Raw genomic sequence first — 12,500 nt, forward strand, 5'->3', positions numbered from 1 at the left:
ATTTAGGAGACGACATATTTAGTGGAATGTGCATAGATAATGAAGAAAGATCATGGAGATGATGATACATAATATTAGGGGCATGGAAAGTTGAGTGAGGCCGTAATGATTGATGTCAATCGATTACAGCTAATAGTTTGACAACTTAAATAAACTTAAGTTCAATATTACGCATTATAAATTGCAAGGGGACCCATTTACACTCCATAGCCATCGAATGATTGGTGATATCATGGAACCTTTTTGCAATTGCCATATTTTCTTCTGCATACCTTATTGTCGGCTGTTTATGGGGGTCCACCGATTGGTTGTGGCTACCGAATATTGTTGTCTTTGACTGATTGTTCTTGTCAAAATTAGAAGAATATAAACGTTAAATGGTGATGATACGATTAGGATGAATATGATGATGATGGTTCTGTGGGACTTAGTACGATGATAAAAAAAACGAAGTGGTGATGTATGTGATGATGATCGATGATGAACTGTAATGATTGAAATGTCCCGTTCTTATTGATTAAAAACGTTCCATATTAATTGATTTCGTTGCGAGGTTTTGACCTCTATATGAGACGTTTTTCAAAGACTGCATTCATTTTTAAAACAAACCATAACCTTTATTTCATAGATAAAGGTTTTAAAAAGCTTTACGTAGATTATCAAATAATGATAATCTAAAATATCCTGTTTACACACGACAATTACATAATGGTTTACAATACAAATATGTTACAACAAAATAAGGTTCTTGAATGCAGTTTTTACACAATATCATACAAGCATGGACTCCAAATCTTGTCCTTATTTAAGTATGTGACAGCGGAAGCTCTTAATAATCACCTGAGAATAAACATGCTTAAAACGTCAACAAAAATGTTGGTGAGTTATAGGTTTAACCTATATATATAAAATCGTAACAATAGACCACAAGATTTCATATTTCAATACACATCCCATACATAGAGATAAAAATCATTCATATGGTGAACACCTGGTAACCGACATTAACAAGATGCATATATAAGAATATCCCCATCATTCCGGGACACCCTTCGGATATGATATAAATTTCGAAGTACTAAAGCATGCGGTACTTTGGATGGAGTTTGTTAAGCCCAATAGATCTATCTTTAGGATTCGCGTCAATTAGGGTGTATGTTCCCTAATTCTTAGATTACCAGACTTAATAAAAAGGGGCATATTCGATTTCGATAATTCAACCATAGAATGTAGTTTCACGTACTTGTGTCTATTTTGTAAATCATTTATAAAACCTGCATGTATTCTCATCCCAAAAATATTAGATTTTAAAAGTGGGACTATAACTCACTTTCACAGATTTTTACTTCGTCGGGAAGTAAGACTTGGCCACTGGTTGATTCACGAACCTATAACAATATATACATGTATATCAAAGTATGTTCAAAATATATTTACAACACTTTTAATATATTTTGATGTTTTAAGTTTATTAAGTCAGCTGTCCTCGTTAGTAACCTACAACTAGTTGTCCACAGTTAGATGTACAGAAATAAATCGATAAATATTATCTTGAATCAATCCACGACCCAGTGTATACGTATCTCAGTATTGATCACAACTCAAACTATATATATTTTGGAATCAACCTCAACCCTGTATAGCTAACTCCAACATTCACATATAGAGTGTCTATGGTTGTTTCGAAATATATATAGATGTGTCGACATGATAGGTCGAAACATTGTATATGTGTCTATGGTATCTCAAGATTACATAATATACAATACAAGTTGATTAAGTTATGGTTGGAATAGATTTGTTACCAATTTTCACGTAGCTAAAATGAGAAAAAATTATCCAATCTTGTTTTACCCATAACTTCTTCATTTTAAATCCGTTTTGAGTGAATCAAATTGCAATGGTTTCATATTGAACTCTATTTTATGAATCTAAACAGAAAAAGTATAGGTTTATAGTCGGAAAAATAAGTTACAAGTCGTTTTTGTAAAGGTAGTCATTTCAGTCGAAAGAACGACGTCTAGATGACCATTTTAGAAAACATACTTCCACTTTGAGTTTAACCATAATTTTTGGATATAGTTTCATGTTCATAATAAAAATCATTTTCTCAGAATAACAACTTTTAAATCAAAGTTTATCATAGTTTTTAATTAACTAACCCAAAACAGCCCGCGGTGTTACTACGACGGCGTAAATCCGGTTTTACGGTGTTTTTCGTGTTTCCAGGTTTTAAATCATTAAGTTAGCATATCATATAGATATAGAACATGTGTTTAGTTGATTTTAAAAGTCAAGTTAGAAGGATTAACTTTTGTTTGCGAACAAGTTTAGAATTAACTAAACTATGTTCTAGTGATTACAAGTTTAAACCTTCGAATAAGATAGCTTTATATGTATGAATCGAATGATGTTATGAACATCATTACTACCTTAAGTTCCTTGGATAAACCTATTGGAAAAGAGAAAAATGGATCTAGCTTCAATGGATCCTTGGATGGCTCGAAGTTCTTGAAGTAGAATCATGACACGAAAACAAGTTCAAGTAAGATCATCACTTGAAATAAGATTGTTATAGTTATAGAAATTGAACCAAAGTTTGAATATGATTATTACCTTGTATTAGAATGATAACCTACTGTAATAAACAAAGATTTCTTGAGGTTGGATGATCACCTTACAAGATTGGAAGTGAGCTAGCAAACTTGAAAGTATTCTTGATTTTATGAAACTAGAACTTTTGGAATTTATGAAGAACACTTAGAACTTGAAGATAGAACTTGAGAGAGATCAATTAGATGAAAAAATTTGAAGAATGAAAGTGTTTGTAGGTGTTTTTGGTCGTTGGTGTATGGATTAGATATAAAGGATATGTAATTTTGTTTTCATGTAAATAAGTCATGAATGATTACTCATATTTTTTGTAATTTTATGAGATCTTTCATGCTAGTTGCCAAATGATGGTTCCCACATGTGTTAGGTGACTCACATGGGCTGCTAAGAGCTGATCATTGGAGTGTATATACCAATAGTACATACATCTAAAAGCTGTGTATTGTACGAGTACGAATACGGGTGCATACGAGTAGAATTGTTGATGAAACTGAATGAGGATGTAATTGTAAGCATTTTTGTTAAGTAGAAGTATTTTGATAAGTGTATTGAAGTCTTTCAAAAGTGTATAAATACATATTAAAACACTACATGTATATACATTTTAACTGAGTCGTTAAGTCATCGTTAGTCGTTACATGTAAGTGTTGTTTTGAAACCTTTAGGTTAACGATCTTGTTAAATGTTGTTAACCCAATGTTTATAATATCAAATGAGATTTTAAATTATTATATTATCATGATATTATCATGTATGAATATCTCTTAATATGATATATATATATACATTAAATATCTTTACAACGATAATCGTTACATATATGTCTCGTTTAAAAATCATTAAGTTAGTAGTCTTGTTTTTACATATGTAGTTCATTGTTAATATACTTAATGATATGTTTACTTATCATAGTATCATGTTAACTATATATATATCCATATATATGTCATCATATAGTTTTTACAAGTTTTAACGTTCGTGAATCACCGGTCAACTTGGGTGGTCAATTGTCTATATGAAACATATTTCAATTAATCAAGTCTTAACAAGTTTGATTGCTTAACATGTTGGAAACATTTAATCATGTAAATATCAATCTCAATTAATATATATAAACATGGAAAAGTTCGGGTCACTACAGTACCTACCCGTTAAATAAATTTCGTCCCGAAATTTTAAGCTGTTGAAGGTGTTGACGAATCTTCTGGAAATAGATGCGGGTATTTCTTCTTCATCTGATCTTCACGCTCCCAGGTGAACTCGGGTCCTCTACGAGCATTCCATCGAACCTTAACAATTGGTATCTTGTTTTGCTTAAGTCTTTTAACCTCACGATCCATTATTTCGACGGGTTCTTCGATGAATTGAAGTTTTTCGTTGATTTGGATTTCATCTAACGGAATAGTGAGATCTTCTTTAGCAAAACATTTCTTCAAATTCGAGACGTGGAAAGTGTTATGTACAGCCGCGAGTTGTTGAGGTAACTCTAGTCGGTAAGCTACTGGTCCGACACGATCAATAATCTTGAATGGTCCAATATACCTTGGATTTAATTTCCCTCGTTTACCAAATCGAACAACGCCTTTCCAAGGTGCCACTTTAAGCATGACCATCTCTCCAATTTCAAATTCTATATCTTTTCTTTTAATGTCAGCGTAGCTCTTTTGTCGACTTTGGGCGGTTTTCAACCGTTGTTGAATTTGGATGATCTTCTCGGTAGTTTCTTGTATAATCTCCGGACCCGTAATCTGTCTATCCCCCACTTCACTCCAACAAATCGGAGACCTGCACTTTCTACCATAAAGTGCTTCAAACGGCGCCATCTCAATGCTTGAATAGTAGCTGTTGTTGTAGGAAAATTCTGCTAACAGTAGATGTCGATCCCAACTGTTTCCGAAATCAATAACACATGCTCGTAGCATGTCTTCAAGCGTTTGTATCGTCCTTTCGCTCTGCCCATCAGTTTGTGGATGATAGGCAGTACTCATGTCTAGACGAGTTCCTAATGCTTGCTGTAATGTCTGCCAGAATCTTGAAATAAATCTGCCATCCCTATCAGAGATAATAGAGATTGGTATTCCATGTCTGGAGACGACTTCCTTCAAATACAGTCGTGCTAACTTCTCCATCTTGTCATCTTTTCTTATTGGCAGGAAGTGTGCTGATTTGGTGAGACGATCAACTATTACCCAAATAGTATCAAAACCACTTGCAGTCCGTGGCAATTTAGTGATGAAATCCATGGTAATGTTTTCCCATTTCCATTCCGGGATTTCGGGTTGTTGAAGTAGACCTGATGGTTTCTGATGCTCAGCTTTGACCTTAGAACACGTCAAACATTCTCCTACGTATTTAGCAACATCGGCTTTCATACCCGGCCATCAAAAATGTTTCTTGAGATCCTTGTACATCTTCCCCGTTCCAGGATGTATTGAGTATCTGGTTTTATGAGCTTCTCTAAGTATCATTTCTCTCATATCTCCAAATTTTGGTACCCAAATCCTTTCAGCCCTATACCGGGTTCCGTCTTCCCGAATATTAAGATGCTTCTCCTATCCCTTGGGTATTTCATCCTTTAAATTTCCCTCTTTTAAAACTCCTTGTTGCGCCTCCTTTATTTGAGTAGTAATGTTATTATGAATCATTATATTCATAGATTTTACTCGAATGGGTTCTCTGTCCTTCCTGCTCAAGGCATCGGCTACCACATTTGCCTTCCCCAGGTGATAACGAATCTCAAAGTCGTAATCATTCAATAATTCAATCCACCTACGCTGCCTCATATTCAGTTGTTTCTGATTAAATATGTGTTGAAGACTTTTGTGGTCGGTATATATAATACTTTTGACCCCATATAAGTAGTGCCTCCAAGTCTTTAATGCAAAAACAACCGCGCCTAATTCCAAATCATGCGTCGTATAATTTTGTTCGTGAATCTTCAATTGTCTAGACGCATAAGCAATCACCTTCGTTCGTTGCATTAATACACAACCGAGACCTTGCTTTGATGCATCACAATAAATCACAAAATCATCATTCCCTTCAGGCAATGACAATATAGGTGCCGTAGTTAGCTTTTTCTTCAATAACAGAAACGCTTTCTCTTGTTCATCATTCCATTCAAATTTCTTCCCTTTATGCGTTAATGCAGTCAAGGGTTTTGCTATTCTGGAAAAGTCTTGGATGAACCTTCTGTAGTAACCAGCTAGTCCTAAAAACTGGCGTATGTGTTTTGGAGTTTTTGGGGTTTCCCACTTTTCAACAGTTTCTATCTTTGTCGGATCTACCTTAATACCTTCTTTGTTCACTATGTGACCGAGGAATTGAACTTCTTCCAACCAAAATGCACACTTTGAAAACTTAGCGTACAATTCTTCCTTCCTCAATACTTCTAACACCTTTCTCAAATGTTCACCGTGTTCTTGGTCATTCTTTGAGTAAATAAGTATGTCATCAATGAAAACAATGACAAACTTGTCAAGGTATGGTCCACACACTCGGTTCATAAGGTCCATGAACACAGCTGGTGCATTAGTTAAACCAAATGGCATGACCATAAACTCGTAATGACCGTAACGTGTTCTGAAAGCAGTCTTTGGAATATCATCTTCTTTCACCCGCATTTGATGATACCCGGAACGTAAGTCAATCTTTGAATAAACAGACGAGCGTTGTAGTTGATCAAATAAGTCATCGATTCTCAGTAGTGGGTAGCGGTTCTTGATGGTAAGTTTGTTCAACTCTCGGTAGTCGATACACAACCTGAATGTACCATCTTTCTTCTTGACAAACAAAACAGGAGCTCCCCACGGTGATGTGCTTGGTCGAATGAAACCACGCTCTAAAAGTTCTTGTAATTGGCTTTGTAGTTCTTTCATCTCGCTGGGTGCAAGTCTGTAAGGAGCACGAGCTATTGGTGCAGCTCCTGGTACAAGATCTATTTGAAATTCAACGGATCGATGTGGGGGTAATCCCGGTAATTCTTTCGGAAATACATCAGGAAATTCTTTTGCGACGGGAACATCATTGATGCTCTTTTCTTCAGTTTGTACTTTCTCGACGTGTGCTAGAACAACATAGCAACCTTTTCTTATTAGTTTTTGTGCCTTCAAATTACTAATAAGATGTAGCTTCGTGTTGCCCTTTTCTCCGTACACCATTAAGGGTTTTCCTTTTTCTCGTATAATGCGAATTGCATTTTTGTAACAAACGATCTCCGCTTTCACTTCTTTCAACCAGTCCATACCGATTATCACATCAAAACTCCCTAACTCTACTGGTATCAAATCAATCTTAAATGTTTCGCTAACCAGTTTAATTTCTCGATTCCGACATATATTATCTGCTGAAATTAAATTACCATTTGCTAATTCGAGTAAAAATTTACTATCCAAAGGCGTCAATGGACAACTTAATTTAGCACAAAAATCTCTACTCATATAGCTTCTATCTGCACCCGAATCAAATAAAACGTAAGCAGATTTATTGTCAATAAGAAACATACCCGTAACAAGCTCCGGGTCTTCCTGTGCCTCTGTCGCATTAATATTGAAAACTCTTCCACGGCCTTGTCCATTCGTGTTCTCCTGGTTCGGGAAATTTCTAATAATGTGGCCCGGTTTTCCACATTTATAACAAACTACATTGGCATAACTTGCTCCGACACTACTTGCTCCGCCATTACTCGTTCCGACACCATTTGTTCCTTTCGTTCTATTAACCCCTGGTCCGTAGACCTCACACTTCGCCGCGCTATGACCATTTCTTTTACACTTGTTGCAAAATTTGGTGCAGAACCCCGAGTGATTCTTTTCACACCTTTGGCATAGCTGCTTCTGATTGTTGTTGTTGTTGCGGTTATTATTGTTGTTGGGATGATTGTTGTAGTTGCTGTTGTTGTTGTTGTTGTTGTTGTTGTTGTTGTTGTTGGGCCGTTTGTTGTAGTTGCGATTGATGTTGCGATTGTTGGGATAATTGTTGCGATTATTGTTGTAATTGATGTTGTTGTTGTATTGGTGATTCTTATCACCGTTTTCCTCCCACTTTCTTTTGACTTTCTTCACATTGGCCTCTTCAGCAGTCTGTTCTTTAATTCTTTCTTCAATCTGGTTCACGAGTTTGTGAGCCATTCTACATGCCTGTTGTATGGAGGCGCGCTCGTGTGAACTTATATCTTCTTGGATTCTTTTCGGTAATCCTTTCACAAACGCGTCGATCTTCTCTTCCTCATCTTCGAATGCTCCCGGACACAATAGGCACAATTCTGTGAATCGTCTTTCGTACGTGGTAATATCAAATCCTTGGGTTCGTAACCCTCTAAGTTCTGTCTTGAGCTTATTGACCTCGGTTCTGGGACGGTACTTCTCGTTCATCAAGTGCTTGAATGCTGACCAAGGTAGTGCGTACGCATCGTCTTGTCCCACTTGCTCTAGATAGGTATTCCACCATGTTAACGCAGAACCTGTGAAGGTATGCGTAGCGTACTTTACTTTGTCCTCTTCAGTACACTTACTTATGGCAAACACCGATTCAACCTTCTCGGTCCACCGTTTCAATCCGATCGGTCCTTCGGTTCCATCAAATTCCAAAGGTTTGCAGGCAGTGAATTCTTTGTAGGTGCATCCTACACGATTTCCTGTACTGCTAGATCCAAGGTTATTGTTGGTATGTAGCGCAGCCTGTACTGCGGCTATGTTTGAAGCTAGAAAAGTACGGAATTCCTCTTCATTCATATTCACGGTGTGTCGAGTAGTCGGTGCCATTTCCTTCAAAATAGTTAAATGGAACAAGTTAATCATACAGAATATTAAGAGTAGTTAATAGTATTTCGTAGCATAATATGAACTCATTTATAAAAGCTTTTTCTTCATATTAGCGTTTTATAAGTTTAAATTCGGGTAGTACCTACCCGTTAAGTTCATACTTAGTAGCTAATATACAATTCAACTACTACAATTCTATATGAAAAACTAATTATAATAATATTTCGCGTTCAAACTTTTACACAATATTTTACAAACTTACAATACAGCTTATTTTACATATAGCATGAAATATAGCACACAATAAATTTGATACAAGATGGTTGTGAAGATAATTCTAGCTAGTACACAAGTCGTTCAGCAAAGGCAATAAAGACACGTAATTCATACGTCCAGAAACAAGTCATGCATTCTGGTTTTACTAGGATTACTTCCCATCCTTGGTCTTGTGGAACATAACCGTTATGGCCGTTGATAAGACAGCGTGTTGTAACGTCGTCAAAGGGACGAGGGTTACGTAATGTCCAACAGTCCCGTAACAATCTAAAAACCTCATTTCTTACCCCAATTACCGACTCCGTCACTTGTGGGAACGTTTTGTTTAATAGTTGTAGCCCGATGTTCTTGTTCTCACTTTGGTGAGAAGCGAACATTACTAATCCGTAAGCATAACATGCTTCTTTATGTTGCATGTTAGCCGCTTTTTCTAAATCACGAAGTCCAATATTCGGATATATTGAGTCAAAATAATTTCTTAACCCATTGCGTAAAATAGCATTTGGGTTCCCCGCAATATATGTGTCAAAGTAAACACATCGTAACTTATGGATTTCCCAATGTGATATCCCCCATCTTTCGAACGAAATCCTTTTATAAACCAAGGCATTCTTGGAACGTTCTTCGAATGTCTTACAAACTGATCTCGCCTTAAGTAGTTGTGCCGAAGAATTCTGACCGACTCTAGACAAGATTTCATCAATCATGTCTCCGGGTAGGTCTCTTAAAATATTGGGTTGTCTATCCATTTTGTGTTTTTATACTGTAAAATAGACAAGAGTTAGATTCATAAAAAAAAATACTTATTAATACAAGCAATTTTTACATATATCATAAAGCATAAGCACACTATATTACATATATTACACCACACGAATACAACTATCTTATTCCGACTCGCTTGTTTCTTCTTCTTCTGTTTTGGTTCGTTTTGCCAAGTTTCTAGGGATATATGATGTTCCCCTAATACGAGCCGTAATTTTCCACATTGGTTTAGAAAAACCTGGTGGTTTAGAGGTTCCCGGGTCATTGTTACAACTTAAGGACTTCGGGGGTTGACGATACATATAAAGTTCATCGGGGTTGGAATTAGATTTCTCTATTTTTATGCCCTTTCCCTTATTATTTTCTTTTGCCTTTTTAAATTCAGTTGAGGTAATTTCTATAACATCATCGGAATTCTCGTCGGAATCCGATTCATCGGAGAATTGGTAATCCTCCCAATATTTTGCTTCCTTGGCGGAAACACCATTGATCATAATTAACCTTGGTCGGTTGGTTGAGGATTTTCTTTTACTTAACCGTTTTAATATTTCCCCCACCGGTTCTATTTCTTCATCCGGTTCCGATTCTTCTTCCGGTTTCGATTCTTCTTCCGGTTCCGACTCTTCTTCCGGTTCCTCTTCGGGAACTTGTGAATCAGTCCACGAATCATTCCAATTTACATTTGACTCTTCATTATTATTAGGTGAGTCAATGGGACTTGTTCTAGAGGTAGACATCTATCACATAATATCAAACGCGTTAAGAGATTAATATATCACATAATATTCACATGTTAAAAATATATAGTTTCCAACAAAATTTGTTAAGCAATCATTTTTCAAGTAAACACGGTCGAAGTCCAGACTCACTAATGCATCCTAACAAACTCGATAAGACACACTAATGCAAAATTCTGGTTCTCTAAGACCAACGCTCGGATACCAACTGAAATGTCCCGTTCTTATTGATTAAAAACGTTCCATATTAATTGATTTCGTTGCGAGGTTTTGACCTCTATATGAGACGTTTTTCAAAGACTGCATTCATTTTTAAAACAAACCATAACCTTTATTTCATAGATAAAGGTTTTAAAAAGCTTTACGTAGATTATCAAATAATGATAATCTAAAATATCCTGTTTACACACGACCTAATGGTTTACAATACAAATATGTTACAACAAAATAAGTTTCTTGAATGCAGTTTTTACACAATATCATACAAGCATGGACTCCAAATCTTGTCCTTATTTAAGTATGCGACAGCGGAAGCTCTTAATAATCACCTGAGAATAAACATGCTTAAAACGTCAACAAAAATGTTGGTGAGTTATAGGTTTAACCTATATATATAAAATCGTAACAATAGACCACAAGATTTCATATTTCAATACACATCCCATACATAGAGATAAAAATCATTCATATGGTGAACACCTGGTAACCGACATTAACAAGATGCATATATAAGAATATCCCCATCATTCCGGGACACCCTTCGGATATGATATAAATTTCGAAGTACTAAAGCATCCGGTACTTTGGATGGGGTTTGTTAAGCCCAATAGATCTATCTTTAGGATTCGCGTCAATTAGGGTGTCTGTTCCCTAATTCTTAGATTACCAGACTTAATAAAAAGGGGCATATTCGATTTCGATAATTCAACCATAGAATGTAGTTTCACGTACTTGTGTCTATTTTGTAAATCATTTATAAAACCTGCATGTATTCTCATCCCAAAAATATTAGATTTTAAAAGTGGGACTATAACTCACTTTCACAGATTTTTACTTCGTCGGGAAGTAAGACTTGGCCACTGGTTGATTCACGAACCTATAACAATATATACATGTATATCAAAGTATGTTCAAAATATATTTACAACACTTTTAATATATTTTGATGTTTTAAGTTTATTAAGTCAGCTGTCCTCGTTAGTAACCTACAACTAGTTGTCCACAGTTAGATGTACAGAAATAAATCGATAAATATTATCTTGAATCAATCCACGACCCAGTGTATACGTATCTCAGTATTGATCACAACTCAAACTATATATATTTTGGAATCAACCTCAACCCTGTATAGCTAACTCCAACATTCACATATAGAGTGTCTATGGTTGTTTCGAAATATATATAGATGTGTCGACATGATAGGTCGAAACATTGTATATGTGTCTATGGTATCTCAAGATTACATAATATACAATACAAGTTGATTAAGTTATGGTTGGAATAGATTTGTTACCAATTTTCACGTAGCTAAAATGAGAAAAATTATCCAATCTTGTTTTACCCATAACTTCTTCATTTTAAATCCGTTTTGAGTGAATCAAATTGCTATGGTTTCATATTGAACTCTATTTTATGAATCGTATACAATGTTTCGACCTATCATGTCGACACATCTATATATGTATGAATCGAATGATGTTATGAACATCATTACTACCTTAAGTTCCTTGGATAAACCTATTGGAAAAGAGAAAAATGGATCTAGCTTCAATGGATCCTTGGATGGATCGAAGTTCTTGAAGTAGAATCATGACACGAAAACAAGTTCAAGTAAGATCATCACTTGAAATAAGATTGTTATAGTTATAGAAATTGAACCAAAGTTTGAATATGATTATTACCTTGTATTAGAATGATAACCTACTGTAAGAAACAAAGATTTCTTGAGGTTGGATGATCACCTTACAAGATTGGAAGTGAGCTAGCAAACTTGAAAGTATTCTTGATTTTATGAAACTAGAACTTTTGGAATTTATGAAGAACACTTATAACTTGAAGATAGAACTTGAGAGAGATCAATTAGATGAAAAAAATTGAAGAATGAAAGTGTTTGTAGGTGTTTTTGGTCGTTGGTGTATGGATTAGATATAAAGGATATGTAATTTTGTTTTCATGTAAATAAGTCATGAATGATTACTCATATTTTTGTAATTTTATGAGATATTTCATGCTAGTTGCCAAATGATGGTTCCCACATGTGTTAGGTGACTCACATGGGCTGCTAAGAGCTGATCATTGGAGTGTATATACCAATAGTACATACATCTAAAAGCTGTGTATTGTACGA

The sequence above is a fragment of the Rutidosis leptorrhynchoides genome, chromosome 1 (genome assembly GCF_046630445.1).
Source record: "Rutidosis leptorrhynchoides isolate AG116_Rl617_1_P2 chromosome 1, CSIRO_AGI_Rlap_v1, whole genome shotgun sequence".
NCBI lineage: Eukaryota > Viridiplantae > Streptophyta > Magnoliopsida > Asterales > Asteraceae > Rutidosis > Rutidosis leptorrhynchoides.